The following is a 13,564-nucleotide window of genomic DNA, read 5'->3' as shown; positions in this document are numbered from 1 at the left end:
TGAGAAAAAAAGTAATCTGAGAATGCTCTGCTGATTCCTGTAGGTGTTAATCCCAAAATTGCCACTGTGGCATTCCTGTCAGTCATGGCATCTCAGGAGCTGCAAACCCATTGGGAAGAAGACAGACAGGAGAACCTCAGGAAAGGTGCAGCCTGACTGCTGGGTGAATACCCTTTATCTCTGGGACTGAGGGGAGGATGGTCCTCACAGCTGGGCATGGTCACTGGTGTTGGTGAGTCTGCAGCATGGCAACACCTAGTTCTGCCCCAAAATATGAGATGTTGACAGACTAAACACAGTTTTTTATGGTTCTTGCTGTGCCAGCTGTAGCTCAGTGATATCTAGAGGCACTGTGAAGGTAAATGTAATGCAAATAAGCTGGGTTTCAGTTAGCTTTGTTCTGAGTGATCCCCTTCTGGTAAAACAGCAAAAAATGGAGATAGGAAGTAAAGATATTACAGGTTTTGGGGTATGGAGCTACTCAGGTCTGGAGTTAAGTCGCAAATTCTGTGGTTGTCACTGAGATTTTGGGTTGTTGTGAAAATTCCCACCTAGGAGCAAGTTTCCTGAAACCTAGAACAGGACTTGAGTCCCTTATGTTTAGAAACACAGAGTCATCTGAACTCATCACAACAGAGAGCCTGCTACATGAGCAGCCTGTTTCTTCTTCCAGGTTGCAAGAAAACAGGAATACTTTGGGAGGGTTACTTGGGATGAAGGCCTACTTGCAATTTTTCTTCAAGACAAAAGGTTTCAGTGATATCCCGTATAGTTTTCCTTAGCAAAATAATTCTTTTCAATCCTAAATAAAGAAATGCTTCTGTCACCGATTGCTAAGTCAGCAAAAGAGGATGGTTTTTTCCCTTTTCACGGGGGAAGGCAGATCTCAGGAGGTGAGGCCCTTGTGGAAAAGCAGGTCAAGGCCAGCAGAGAGCAGTATTTTGTCAGGAACGCCACTTCTCCAGGGATGGGGCAAAATAGTACAGTATTTATTTCTCTTCGTTGAAATATCTTGCATATATGTTCACAAACAGTGCTTCAGTTAGGATTAGAGATTCCAAAGAAATGGAAATATAATGCTGCGTTGGTTTTTTTCCTCTCTCCTGTGAAAAGCATTGCTTATGTGCATGGGAACAGTTCTCAGGCTGTTCTTGGAAACCCCCTTGCCTCAGCTGCGGACCTGGGATGGAGTGTGGGTGGTTTAAAAAGTTTTGGATCCATTCCTGAAACTGTGTCACATGCAGTACTGTGGTTATTCTTAGAATTAAGCCACATAGTCTGAGGTTTGTAACAAATTTTCAAGTATGATGTCTATGTATTATACACATTGCTTTTATGTGTACATTTAGATTAATAGCTTGGTGTATTATATATATATCAAACCTGAGCTAGAATGCAGATTATTGGGAACCGGTTTGGGAACCATTTGGGAAATTATTGCTGTTGCTCCCGTGTTATGAGAATAATTGTGTTGGATGTCTGAATAAGAATTAATAAACAGGGATTAAAGACAAATTGTACAAGTAGGAGAATCTGTATATTTAAAAGGTTATTTCACCAATTTGGTCACAACTCTTGTGAACAGTAACAAGTTTGTGTTGTACTGTAAGTACAAAGTCAGTATTTTTTGGCACAGTGTGCCCATGAACTGCACGTGATTGGCATGTTGTGCAAGCCAGGTAGTAATGTGTGCCAAATCCCACTGAATGATCCATGTCCCTACATCCTCGAAGAGGCACATGGGTGTTCAACCAGCTGACACGTACCTAGTGAGAGAGTTGGGCTGCTGCAGTACTTGGAAATACTAAGGAAAAGGAACAGCAACTAAACCTATAGCTCAAATTTCTATTCAGGTTCCATTTTCTCCCCTCATCTCAAAGAACGAATTATACTCGTGCTGACCTGTAGCAGAAAAGTGTGCTGTTCATTGAACCCTGAACGTTAAATTTGTTTCCTTGCTGCAAACTGTGCACGTGTAGCTTTTTCTATGGCAATCTACCACCGAATCCTCCCCATTTCCCTGAGCAGGATAGGTAGCTCTGCAGTCCTGTCACTTACCTGAAACCCCACATGGCACCTGCTGCTCTCTGATGCCCTCCACTGTGGTTCTTCATCATTCCTTCCCAAAACTCCTGGCAAGGCAGGACTTGGCATGTACCGCAACTTCTCTGCAGCTGCATCTGTCCCTGATGAAGAGGGCCATGATCAAACATTTCCAGACAAACGCTGATTACTGTTTCCTTTCCTATGGAGGATGCATAAATAAGATATTTCTCCATCTCTCTTCTGGATACCCATCAGTTTTTGACAAAGTCATAGAAAATTAAACACCTTTGAGGCATTTATGCTTCTGGCAATTTTGGCTGAAAGTAGTAACTGGTTCAATATTTTGAAGGGACAGTTCTGTGCTTGGATCACAGAGGGTGTCTCCCAAGGGGTGCCACTGATGTTTTTCCTTGATGGTTGTGGCTGTAGTACAACAAACCAGAAAAACTGAGGAGGTCTCTGCTGTTCCTCACTGCTGCTCACAAACTGTGTGCAGAAATGAACTGTAACTTTGGAAGTGCTGCCTCAACGTGGTCTTTTTGGTGCCCTACAAGCCGAAGTTCTTCATAAATTTATCATGACCTACATAATTGACCTATATTATGTGTCTGTTTGTTAAATAGATTGCACTAATTATAAACATGAATGGGGATAGCTTAGCGGTTTATTTATACTGAGGTGTGTGCCCGCTGTCTGAAATGATGTATGGGAGGATCATTGCCAGATTTTCTTCCTTGGCCCCTCCATATTTGATTGTACCATGGACTGTTGTAATAAAACACGAAAAGATTCTGCTTTCAGAGGGAAAAAAAAAGGAAAATATCTTTTATTGCTTTTCTAAGCAAGGGGATGTATCCTCCGGCAGGTCTGCGTGCAAGAAAATTAAGCATGAGGGAGAAAACACAACAACAGCAAAAATTTCAAGCCCTTGATTTGTAGGGCAGTGAGTAGGGGCTGAGTGTACTTTGCACTTTGGTCACCTTATTGAGACCTTTCTAGGCGGGGAAGCAGCATTACTACACCTTGCTGATAGTTGAGTGTTCTATAATGGATGGGTCCATTTCTCCTTGCGCTTGTGCCGCACTTGCAGACTGCCGGAGCTGTTTGAAATCCAGGGTGCTGTTCAAATGCGGTGAGTTTAGTGGAACTGCACCTGCTCCCAGCAAGTATGAATTTTGCTTTTAATGTTTCAGACCGACATCCAAAGCCTGGCTGATTTGCCTCTAGGGGCAGATTTGGATCAGGGCTTTAAAACAGATGTCTGCTGCCACAGACCCCCTCAGTTGTATTAGCGAAGCTGTCAGGCGGTTTCCACTGCTGTGTTCTCATTCAGATAGACAGGGTGCGCTGAGTGTAATCTAATTAAGGAGAGTTCCCCAGATTTTTTTTTTCATATCTGCTATCACTGTGTTTTTAACTTCTCCAAATTCATTATAAATGCGTCCATCTGTGGGCTGTCACATAGCACTGACTCCAAGAAGCTGGTTTCAGACAAAAATTAGGTGAGGAGGATGAATAAAGTGAAAACAAATTGCTGCCATTTTTAGCTGTTTGCAATTTCAGAAATTTTCCCTTGTGTTTCATGTTAGGGATGAATTTCCAGGCAGTCAAAAATATGTTTTACCAGTGGGTTTGTGGGCAAAGTGTTTATTCAAATATACATGTTATTCATTTGGTAGGCTGGTTGTTGAGTGGCACAGGTTTGTCTGTTGGAATAGACAGCCCATGCCTTTAACAAGCTTTTGTTAAGAAAGATTTTTATGATCTTGTCATAATCCTGGAGTCAATTGCAAATATTCTAAGGGAGAAGAAAGTAATTTCTTGCCTTATGATTCTGCTTCCTCTGCAGAAGATTGATTCCAACCTCTTCTGTAGAACTTTCAAAAACTATTACTGGCTTATGTATGATGTTAAGTTTCAAAAAAACCAGCTTTTGGTAAAAATGCTCTGATTGAAAAAAAATTGTGAGCAAGATATTTGAAACCCAGAATAATTTAGCTTTGAGGTGACCATTTGAGCGTCCCATGCTCAAAACAGGGCCAAATTTGAAGTTGGATTAGATTGCTCAAAGCCTTTTCCAGCTGAGTGTTTAGTATCTCCAAGGACGGAGACTACTGGGGCCCTGTCCCAGGACTAAACTACCCATGAGGTGAAATATGTTGTGTGATACTTAATAGGAACTTGCCATGTTCCAGTTGGTGTCCTTCACCTCTTGTGCTGTCACCGAAGATCTCTGGGAAAAGCCTGACTCCTTCTTCCCTTTTTTAGGTAGCTGCAGATCCTCAAAGCTCTGCTCCTTGCCTCCCTGTCTCCAGGTTGAGCAAACAAGTGCTGAATGGAGAGGTAGGGACTCTTCCCTCTCCTGCTGGCTCTCCTTTTGTTAACACAGCCCAGGGCATGGCTGGCTTTTGCTCCGAGAGGATGCTGCTGATGCTGCTCACCTTGGCCCCTGGGAGCTTTTCCACAGAGCTGGCTTCAGTCTGTCACCTTGCATGGAGATTTCAGTCTGTCCCAGGACAGGACCTGGCACATACCTTTGCTGGACCTGTGAGGCCCCTCCCAGCTCAATTCTCCAGCCTGTCCAGGTCCCTCTGGAAAGCAGCATTCCCCTCCAGCTTGAGCCAGAGTGCAAGCTTGCCACGGGTACATTGCATCCCATCCTCCAGGTCTTTAAGGAAGACCTAGATAGTATCAACCTCTGAAATACACCCTTAGTATTCAGTTGCCAGTTAGATTGTGACTACAGACAGTAGTTGCAGGATTTTGGAAATTATTTGCATTTTCAGATGATTACTTTTTTTCACACTGTTTAGTTTCATGATGAATTTTCTGTGTGAGTGTTATGATATTTTCAATGACTATAATGTAAAGCATGTCAGAAGCAATTTAAAGTTATTATGAAAAACGGAAAACTGAAAGTGTCTGTCTTTCCTTAATATTCATAACATTCTTTTACTTGATAGGTGTAGAAAAGGAAATAGGGAAATACAGCTGGCTGCCAATTCTCGCCTATGTATATAACCCAAGGTGTCCAATTATAAAATTAAATCTGGCCTGAAGAGTTACTAGCACATGTTTCTTCATTGCACAAAAATGTGACTGGGTCAGATTAAAGAGCAAAAACTACTTCAAGGTCCATTTCAATGTGACAGTGCTGTCTGAGGCAGCACAGCCTGCTGACACTGCCTTCCATGAGCAGCAAGAGGAGCTGAAGCCACAGAGGCCTGAGACACAGCTCTGTGGGTTTCATTCTATGAAATTTCCATGTCAGCTGTCAGAGGGGCTGTAAATAGCTCTTCACAGGTGCTATTCCTGTATTTAACTCAGAAGTTGCAGAAGAACATACAAAAAACAAACCTTGACTTCAATTTAGGTTACCTTAAAAAATGTGGTATTGTATCCAGCTTAAACATCTGCATCAGATCTGAGTTCAGTACTGTTTACTTCTTTGTTGAATGTTGCTTCTTGTCCTGAGAGACAATTTTGAAGGTGAGTGTCCTGCCTTGAGAGCCATTTTTGGAGGTGCTCTGCTGTCCCAGTGCCCCTTGAGGAGGAGTTCACTGGTCTCAGTCCTCCATGTAGAATTGCACTGTATATTAACAATGAATGCTTAGAGTCTCATAGGGGAGAATGATCCTCAAAGTTACTTTTGTGCTCCGAAAAAATATGTACCTCTCATTTGTTAGGAGGTGTCTAAAGCTTTGTGTGTGAAATAATCGTCGTACACCTTGGAAAGAAAAGAAGTATTCTCAGTTAGTTTTTCCATGTCTTGCACCAGCTACTGACAAATAAATATTAGTGGTAGCCTCTTGTTAACCTTCAATCACCGATGCTTCAGGAGCTGCAGGACTGTTCTCCAGTATTTCTAAGCTTCCTTGAAGAAGCAAACTGATTTTCAGTAGTTCCGTTCCTATAAATGAATGTATTTTCTAGTGCCCCAGTGATAAATTCACTGTTGCTTATAAAGCACACGCATGCCAGAGTAAATGCACAAGTGCCTGGCTGAATACTTATAATCAGCTCAGAGAAGTAAGCATTGGAAATGTCTATCCTTCAATCTGAGGCATTTAAGAAGACTTTTTTCCAACGTCAGTTTCCCTGCTCTTTAAGAACTGCGCCTTTAGGAGCACCCACGCTGAGCACGCAGAAATGCAGACACCAAACCCTGTTAATTGCTTTTGAATGTGAAGTGTAGTCCACTGTGCCACCTTTTTCCTCAGTAAACTGAGTGACCTATCTGTCTTCTAACATAACTTACCAAAATAAGTCTCTTCTTGCAAAATATTATCTTAGTCTCTCTGATGAGCTCAGTTACTTTGATACTGTGATGCAGAAAAATGATGCTGTAGATTTCTGTTTCTTTCCAGAAGGAAAAGACTTTTAATGTTAGGCACCGGTATGCTGGTTTGAGCCACCTTCACGCTCGACATGAAGCAGAAACTCTGCATTTCTTGGAAAATGAGTAACTGAAACAATCTCTGCTTTTTAGTAGCGTTTATAACCACAGTTGTCTAGAAAGGTGATGTTTTAACAAGTTAAAATATTTTGGTTGCAAATCTCTGTGAATTTGCAGGAGCTATTTTTTGGTTCAGCTAACAAACTGAAAATCTCATCAGTTGGGGAATAGTAGTTGAAATACCCTAGAGCAGCCCATTTCTAAAATTTTCATGGAATTGTCTTTGGTGGATAGTTGGGCCACGGTTTTCAGGCCGTCTGTAAGTTGAGTCGTGGTGCAGAAGGCAGTTGCAGGGAAGATTGCCCAGCAGAGCAGGCAGGTGTCCTGTGTGCGACCACAGAGCCGGTCTGGAGAGGACTGCACAACCCCAGGGAGATGGGAGAGGTTGGCTTACAGCGAAGTTTGTGAGAACAGAGGGAGCTCATCGTTTCCACACCCTGATTGTAATCAAAGCCAGACACTGGAGAGACTGGGGTGGGAAACAAGGCCTTCATGCCTGCCGATGTGGGCTTGAGGGCTGGGTTACATCAGAGCTACCAGGGAAGCAGAGCGCAACAAGACTGAGGACTTTCCCAGAAACAGCAGAGGTTGCTTGAGTTAGGGACCACTGCCCGAGGAGATCAGCAGAAATCTGCTCAATAAATGAACTGGCTGGCCTTCTGCAGGGTCAAGCCCTTCTTGGGGACAATTCAGCTGTTTGAAGAGCACAGTATCCCAGAGGGATGGTGGAATCAGGTGCTAAATTTCCCCTTGTGTTCCTGGAGTAAAGAGAAAGAAAAACGCATTGGAGTTGACCTGGGACCAGCCGTTTGCCCACCACCCTTGAAAACCACTCACTTGTCGTCATGAATAACGGGGGCTTGAATTTACCAAGCAAAGTGATCGGACCCTCCGGCCTGCTATTCATTACTCCAATTAACAATCAGTTGCCTGAAAAATGGGCCAATCTGTTTCTTGGGGGGGGGCACACAGAAAATCCACAAGGCAAGCCAATTAGCATACCAGTCCTCACCGTCTAGGGAATCTAATTTAGTTATTTGGTTGATCCAAGTACCAAAATATTGTTGTTTTGTTATGGAGCATATAACGTTTGTTAAATGGCTGAAATCCCCCGGGGCCCATATGCTGCTGATACTCCCTGCGTCCTCCCAAGCTGGCTGAGGCAATAAGGCAAAACTGTTTTGTCCCGCACATGGCCCCTGTATTTTCCTGGCACAACACGGCAGCTGGGCGCAGGCAGAACAAACCTTCGCCACCCAGAGTGGGCGGGATAGCTTCCCTCCGAAATAGTTGCACACTTGAGCAAGCCCATTGTCTGCCCAGAAAGCATTTCAACCGCCTCTTACCAGGCAGCCGCGGCTACAAATAGTGCGCAGAGCCAGTGTTTGGACAACCTGTCTGCACAGTGCATTGTGCAGGAGCAATTAGTTTGCAAATTGCCCATTTGCACATCCGCGCATGAATTAGTTACATTGCTCCCACAGGATTTGTTATTCTTATCATTGCTGTTAAGGAAGGGCCATGAATAAAAAAAAGGTAATTTGGACAAACGCCTTTCTCCCCACCAGCTCGAAGTTCGAGGTTCTTCCTCGGAAAGGACAGGCAGTGGGTGGAGTCCCCAGCAGGAAAAGAGTGATTCTGCGAGACGTTCCCTCTGCTTGTTTCTCATTCTCTGGGCTGATGTTAGTGTAATGGTGGCATGAGCTGTGCAAAGTTTTTTGCTCATTTCATAGCTTTTTTTTTTTTTTTTTTTTTGTGAAAGAGAACACATGACAGCTGTCAGCTCATACTGCCATTCCTGGTGCTCGTGCTCTGTGCTTGGAGATGTGACCCCAATCCTGTAACTGAACTGCTCCTTCATTTTTGGAGAAATCTCACGTTGGGATTTTAGCAGCCAAAGAAACACCAGAGCTATCAATGTATTCTGACTGATTTAATGTCATGACTTTTATTGTGGTCTGAATTTGCTGAAGCTGGCGGAGAGTGACACTGGAAGGAAAGGAATCTAACTGAATGGACAGTCCTTCTCAGTGTTCACACCACATTTAGCTCTCCAGTTCAAAAACCCAAACTGCACATCACTGCTACCTAGTCAACAGAAGGACAGTGTAGGTGAGGTGTGACTGTATCTGTCATACCTGGGCATTTTGGTCAGACACTCTGATTAATCTCTGCCTGCCAAAGAGGTTGTGCTCTTACCAGCTTTGTTCACCTGTGCAGGTGTCTAAGGGTTCTGCTGCCCAGCTTTCAACCTGCTGATGTTTCTCCACCATCCTCTCACCGTCCTGAGCTGGGTTTTAGCTCAGCTGCTTACCTTGCATGCCTTGCAGGCCCTAATACAAGTATTCAGGTGCTGGTGTATGATCACCTTCTGGACCACTGCATTCCTGCCAGATGTCCAGTGCTAGTCCAGTGGCTACTGCCAAGGCTGAGAAAAGTCATAGAAAAGCAAGTTGTGGTCAGGTGATGTGAATGTCCTGCATGGACATCTGCTTTTTTTTCTGGGAAATCTCAGAAGCTGATGTGCTAGATGCCCTGTGGCATCTACATTTTTAACTTCAAGTTGCCAGATGCCACATAACATCAGCCCCCCTCCCAAAAAAAAAAAAAAAGAGAAAAAACATCTCTGCCTCATATTTTTATGCTGTAGTTTCTGATAATGTCTTTTCTGAGGGTGAATGAGAGTGTCTCTCTTCTGAGAGTGTTACTCCACGCTATGTACACATGACACCGTGTACGAACAGCCAAGCACACTTAAGAACAGCACATTTTTTTTGTCTGTTGTAAATAACATTAGGGAATCCATGGTGAAAAATATGCCCCTTCATTTTTACCCAACTTCATCTTGCATCTGGAAGAGAATGTTTTCCAACCAAGGCATTTTATTCAACCTTTTCTTCAGCTATTTTAGGTACCATCCCAAAGGACTGTCTCCAGTCACCATCTTTTCCATGGAGATGTAGATGTGCTTTTTGAAAGCAAAAATGTATTTCTGCAAGTGGCTAAATTTGCTTGCACATCTGACCAGTCCACATGCTATTTAGTGTTGATTTATCATCTTTGCAAATGGGATGGAAACTCAAGAACATTTAATGTTTCTTTGCAGCTCAGTGGTTAATCAAACTCTGCTGGGCTGAGAAAAGGCTGGTGTTGATTTGAGGATTTAGCAGTCAAATAGATTGAAAACTATGGCCAATATGGGCACCGCCATTTTGTATTACACTCATTTCTATTTAAACCAGAATGAAATAAAATTCCTTTGAGAAGCTGTAGTAGTATTTTATCAGCATGTTTACAATCTTTGAGCCAATTTATAATCTCATGGAAAAGGGTCATTTGTCTATTCTGAAACCATAAAAAGCAGGACTTCCTGATGCTGTGTTAGCACTCACAAATTCTTTACACACTGAGTCGTCTACTTTTCCTCCTTGGATGGGTAAGGAGCAGGTTGTGACCTGAAGCTTTCTCCAAAAGATGTGACCACTGCTTCTTTTCCTGTTTGAAACTGCAGAAGTTTATTGGCTTAAAGAAAATTGTTCTGAACTGTGAAGAGCAGCTTAACAATCAGGACCTTGTAGGAAGGCCAGCTAACAAACAGGAGATAGGTTTGCTCTTGGTAAAAGTAGGAACTTCCTTCTTACTTTCTTTGATTCTGTCACAGTCTATTTCAGTGCTGTCTTTTTATTTCAATGTCTGTCCTTGCCAATTCTTGCCTGCTAGTTGGTAACCATTGGTGTGATGATTTCCCTGGAGCTGCTGCAATTTAAAGCAATTGTTCCTGTGATCCTAAGACTCATCCTGCTGATGGTCCTAAGATTTGAGGAGCTCGGGCTGTGTGTGGGGTAAAAAAGGACCAGGATGCAGCTTTCCTGCTACAGGCCACTGCTCTTTGATCATAATGGTCCAAATGCTTTGGGGAATGGGTAACTGCTGCATTTTATTAAAGACGTGCAACTGAAATAATAATCGGATAAAAGGATCATTTATTGTCAAACGATTATGGAGCTGCATTATGTGATTTCATATCTTTTCCTTCAAAATCTCTGCATTTCAAACCAGCTTGCAGTTTTACTCTGTGCCATTAACACTTTGGTATTACACAGGAGTATATTTCACATGGCAATTCAGTGGGATATGGATTATGTTATCAGGAAATAAATAAAATTTTCTCAAGTTGGCCTTGGCTGTGCTGGTGGTAATCGTGAAATTGTTTGTCCTTAAGCTATGGCAGAGGATTGGATTCTTAAAAACTGGATAGAGAAAAATGCTTTTAGAGTGATTTCTTTACAATAAAAACATGATAGTCTTAAAGCTAACTGATAATCTTTGTGAGTCCATTCCATGTGAAGTGGCAGAGCAGATTCCCAGCTGATATAAGTCAACATAGTCCTGTTTGCTGAAAAAGCTGGGTCAGTCCACAGCAGCTGAGGATCCAGCCCCGTGACTGAAAGAATCCTCATCTTGCTGGCAAAACAAAGGAAAAGACTGTAACAGGATTTTGTGAGGACAAATAATGTTAGAGAGCAAATAAGATGGGCTGGGGACCAAATAGGATGGCTGTTTCATTTATCATTTGTCAAGATTTTTTTTTTATTGGGATGTGCACCAATGGGGACAAGTTGTCTCGTGGGGCCGCTGAGGGCTGTTAACCTTTTTTTTGTGCTGTTTAGTGTCTACCACTGTAGTGGAGTTAGGCTCATGAATTGTACACCTTTAATAACAAAACTCCTGAGTTAATCTTCTCTAGAGGTCTGCGTGACATTACTAGCTATAATCTAACCCTTCCAGGTTATTGTCGATGCACTTAGAGGCATAAAACCTTCTTTGGGAGAATTAGGTATTTTCTCATTATGCATGCCAGTAGCTTTCCACTGAATATCACTCAATTTCCATGAAAATCTGAGTTTCTCTGGCAAGTTGCAGAGTTTACCTAGTCTGTAAAAAAGAATCTTAAGAATTTTCTACGGATCTCCTCGTCTAACTACCTCTGAATTAGTCAGGTGAGATACTCTCTGATGAACTGCTGGGAAGTGAAAGCAGTTTGTCTTCAGAACAGGCAGATGCAGGATGTTCGTGGGGAAGGAAGCGCTGGAAGCACATCCACTCCCTGCTGTATGTGGAGTCATTTCAGGACAACGGCCTGGTGGTTGAAGCATCCATCCATTTCTGTTTCTTCCTCTGCCCACAGGACCTCATTGCCATGTGTCCTGGGAAAATGTACAGCTGCTTGGGCTGACCAGTGACCAGCTGCTTAAAAGGTATTTAAGGTTTCCAGGGTTGCATGCAGACACCTTAAATCTGAGCCCCAGGCAGCTACAGCCTATATTGAACCTCAGCTCCTGTGGGGAAAGTAATGCTTCATTTCTCTGCCCTTGTATGTCCAGGTTTAGCAAACTCTCCAGGAAAGGAACCTTCTCTTGCTTTGCTTGTCATGGTAATAACAAACACCCACAGCATGAAGACTGGAGGGACCACAGCAAGAGGAGCTGCAATTGCATCGCTGTGTCACCCCTCCTTGTGCCACATATGCTTTACTGATCTTGTCCTCATCTGGGACATCCAGGAATGCGTGAGCAGCAGGACTGTGCTGGGGGGAGTGTCCAGGCGCCTGGCCTCTGCCTTGGGAGGCAGGTGCTGACCAGTGCCAGCTCTCACACTCCTCGTGAGGTGGAGCAGGGAAATCAGGTCACAGCAGAGAGGGGTTGCAGTATTGCCATCTGCAGAAGAGTCTGTGGGAGTTTGACATGCTGGGTCAGTGGCAGGTGTCCAAGGCGCTGGGAGTATTGGAGAGTCTCATCCCTCCTGGGTTATGAAAGGCAAGGAGGACTTTGCTGGCAGATAACGTCTCCAGTCAGGTCTCGCCTGCACCCAGCTACAGCTCCAAACCAGTGTTGGTCTTGTGCTCCCCAGATATTGTATTGCTGAAATGCTTGCGTGTATAGAAACCTTTGTGCTTTCTACAGACACTGTGGTTTCAGTGTGCATTGCTGAGATGTGATCATGTGCCAAACTCTGCAGCAGAAATGGAACAGAAATGGAACAAGCTGGTGCATTCCCATTTCCCACCATGGCTTGAGCATGGCTCAAGGAGGAGAAGCAAGGTGGGAGATGTTTTAGTGTTTAGCACTGTGGCTGTATTGTGAATAAACCCTCTCTGCTCCAATGTACAGGAAAGCAGGACAGACTTGGCAGGGATCTCCATATCCTCCATGTCCTAGAGAGCCAATTGTCCAAGGGATCACTGAGAGTTCATGGCTAAGATGGAAATAAGTTTGAAGCCTCTCAGGTGCTTGAGACAAGTCACCTCCACTTTCTCTTTCTAGCTAGCTCATCTCAGGTCCTGTGTGCCATTCAGCTTAGGTGGCTGCCCAGCACTGGAGAAATCCCACACCGATCTGTGTTACTCCTGCCAGCTAGTTTTGCTTTGCTCTAAATTCATTGCTTTTTCTTTTCAGAGACTCGTTCAGTGGGGCTTGGCTTGAAGAGGGGCTGAAATGCCATCACACATTCTGTACCTTATGAGAGGAAGTGTAATTAAGCCACCTACCTCTTAAATGCACAGCCCACCTTTGAATAGTCAGGGAAAGCCACCATAAGGGTTAAACATTTTATTTAGATGGCTTTGTTTGTTACGTGTGTGCTTTGCTTGTTCTGAGAATTAACAGAAGATAAGCTAAAAGTTCATTTATAAGAGTATTAAAGGATAATTATGATGGAGTAAATGCAGCAGGTCAAAAGGCATTATGATGAACAGAATCATAATATAGGGCTTGGGAAAATAAGCTAAAATGTACAATGCCTAACATCACTCACTGAATGCCACAGACAGTGTTTTTCCTCACTGTTTCTCTCTGTTTCTTCATTCCCACTCTAAATTAAAGTACATCCATCAGCACTCTGCTGTTTGAGCATGAATATGTCATGATAATCAATTGCAGTAACTTAAATTAAACTTTTGGGCAGGCATAAATATGTGACCTTTTAATATCAACGAAATGATAAAAAAGATTTGGTAGGAAATCTGTTTCAATCAGATTAGAGGAGAAGTGGGTAAAGCTGATT

This window comes from Corvus hawaiiensis, chromosome 3 (assembly GCF_020740725.1).
Source record: "Corvus hawaiiensis isolate bCorHaw1 chromosome 3, bCorHaw1.pri.cur, whole genome shotgun sequence".
Taxonomy (NCBI): Eukaryota; Metazoa; Chordata; class Aves; order Passeriformes; family Corvidae; genus Corvus; species Corvus hawaiiensis.
Note: the sequence above shows the minus strand (reverse complement) of the source record.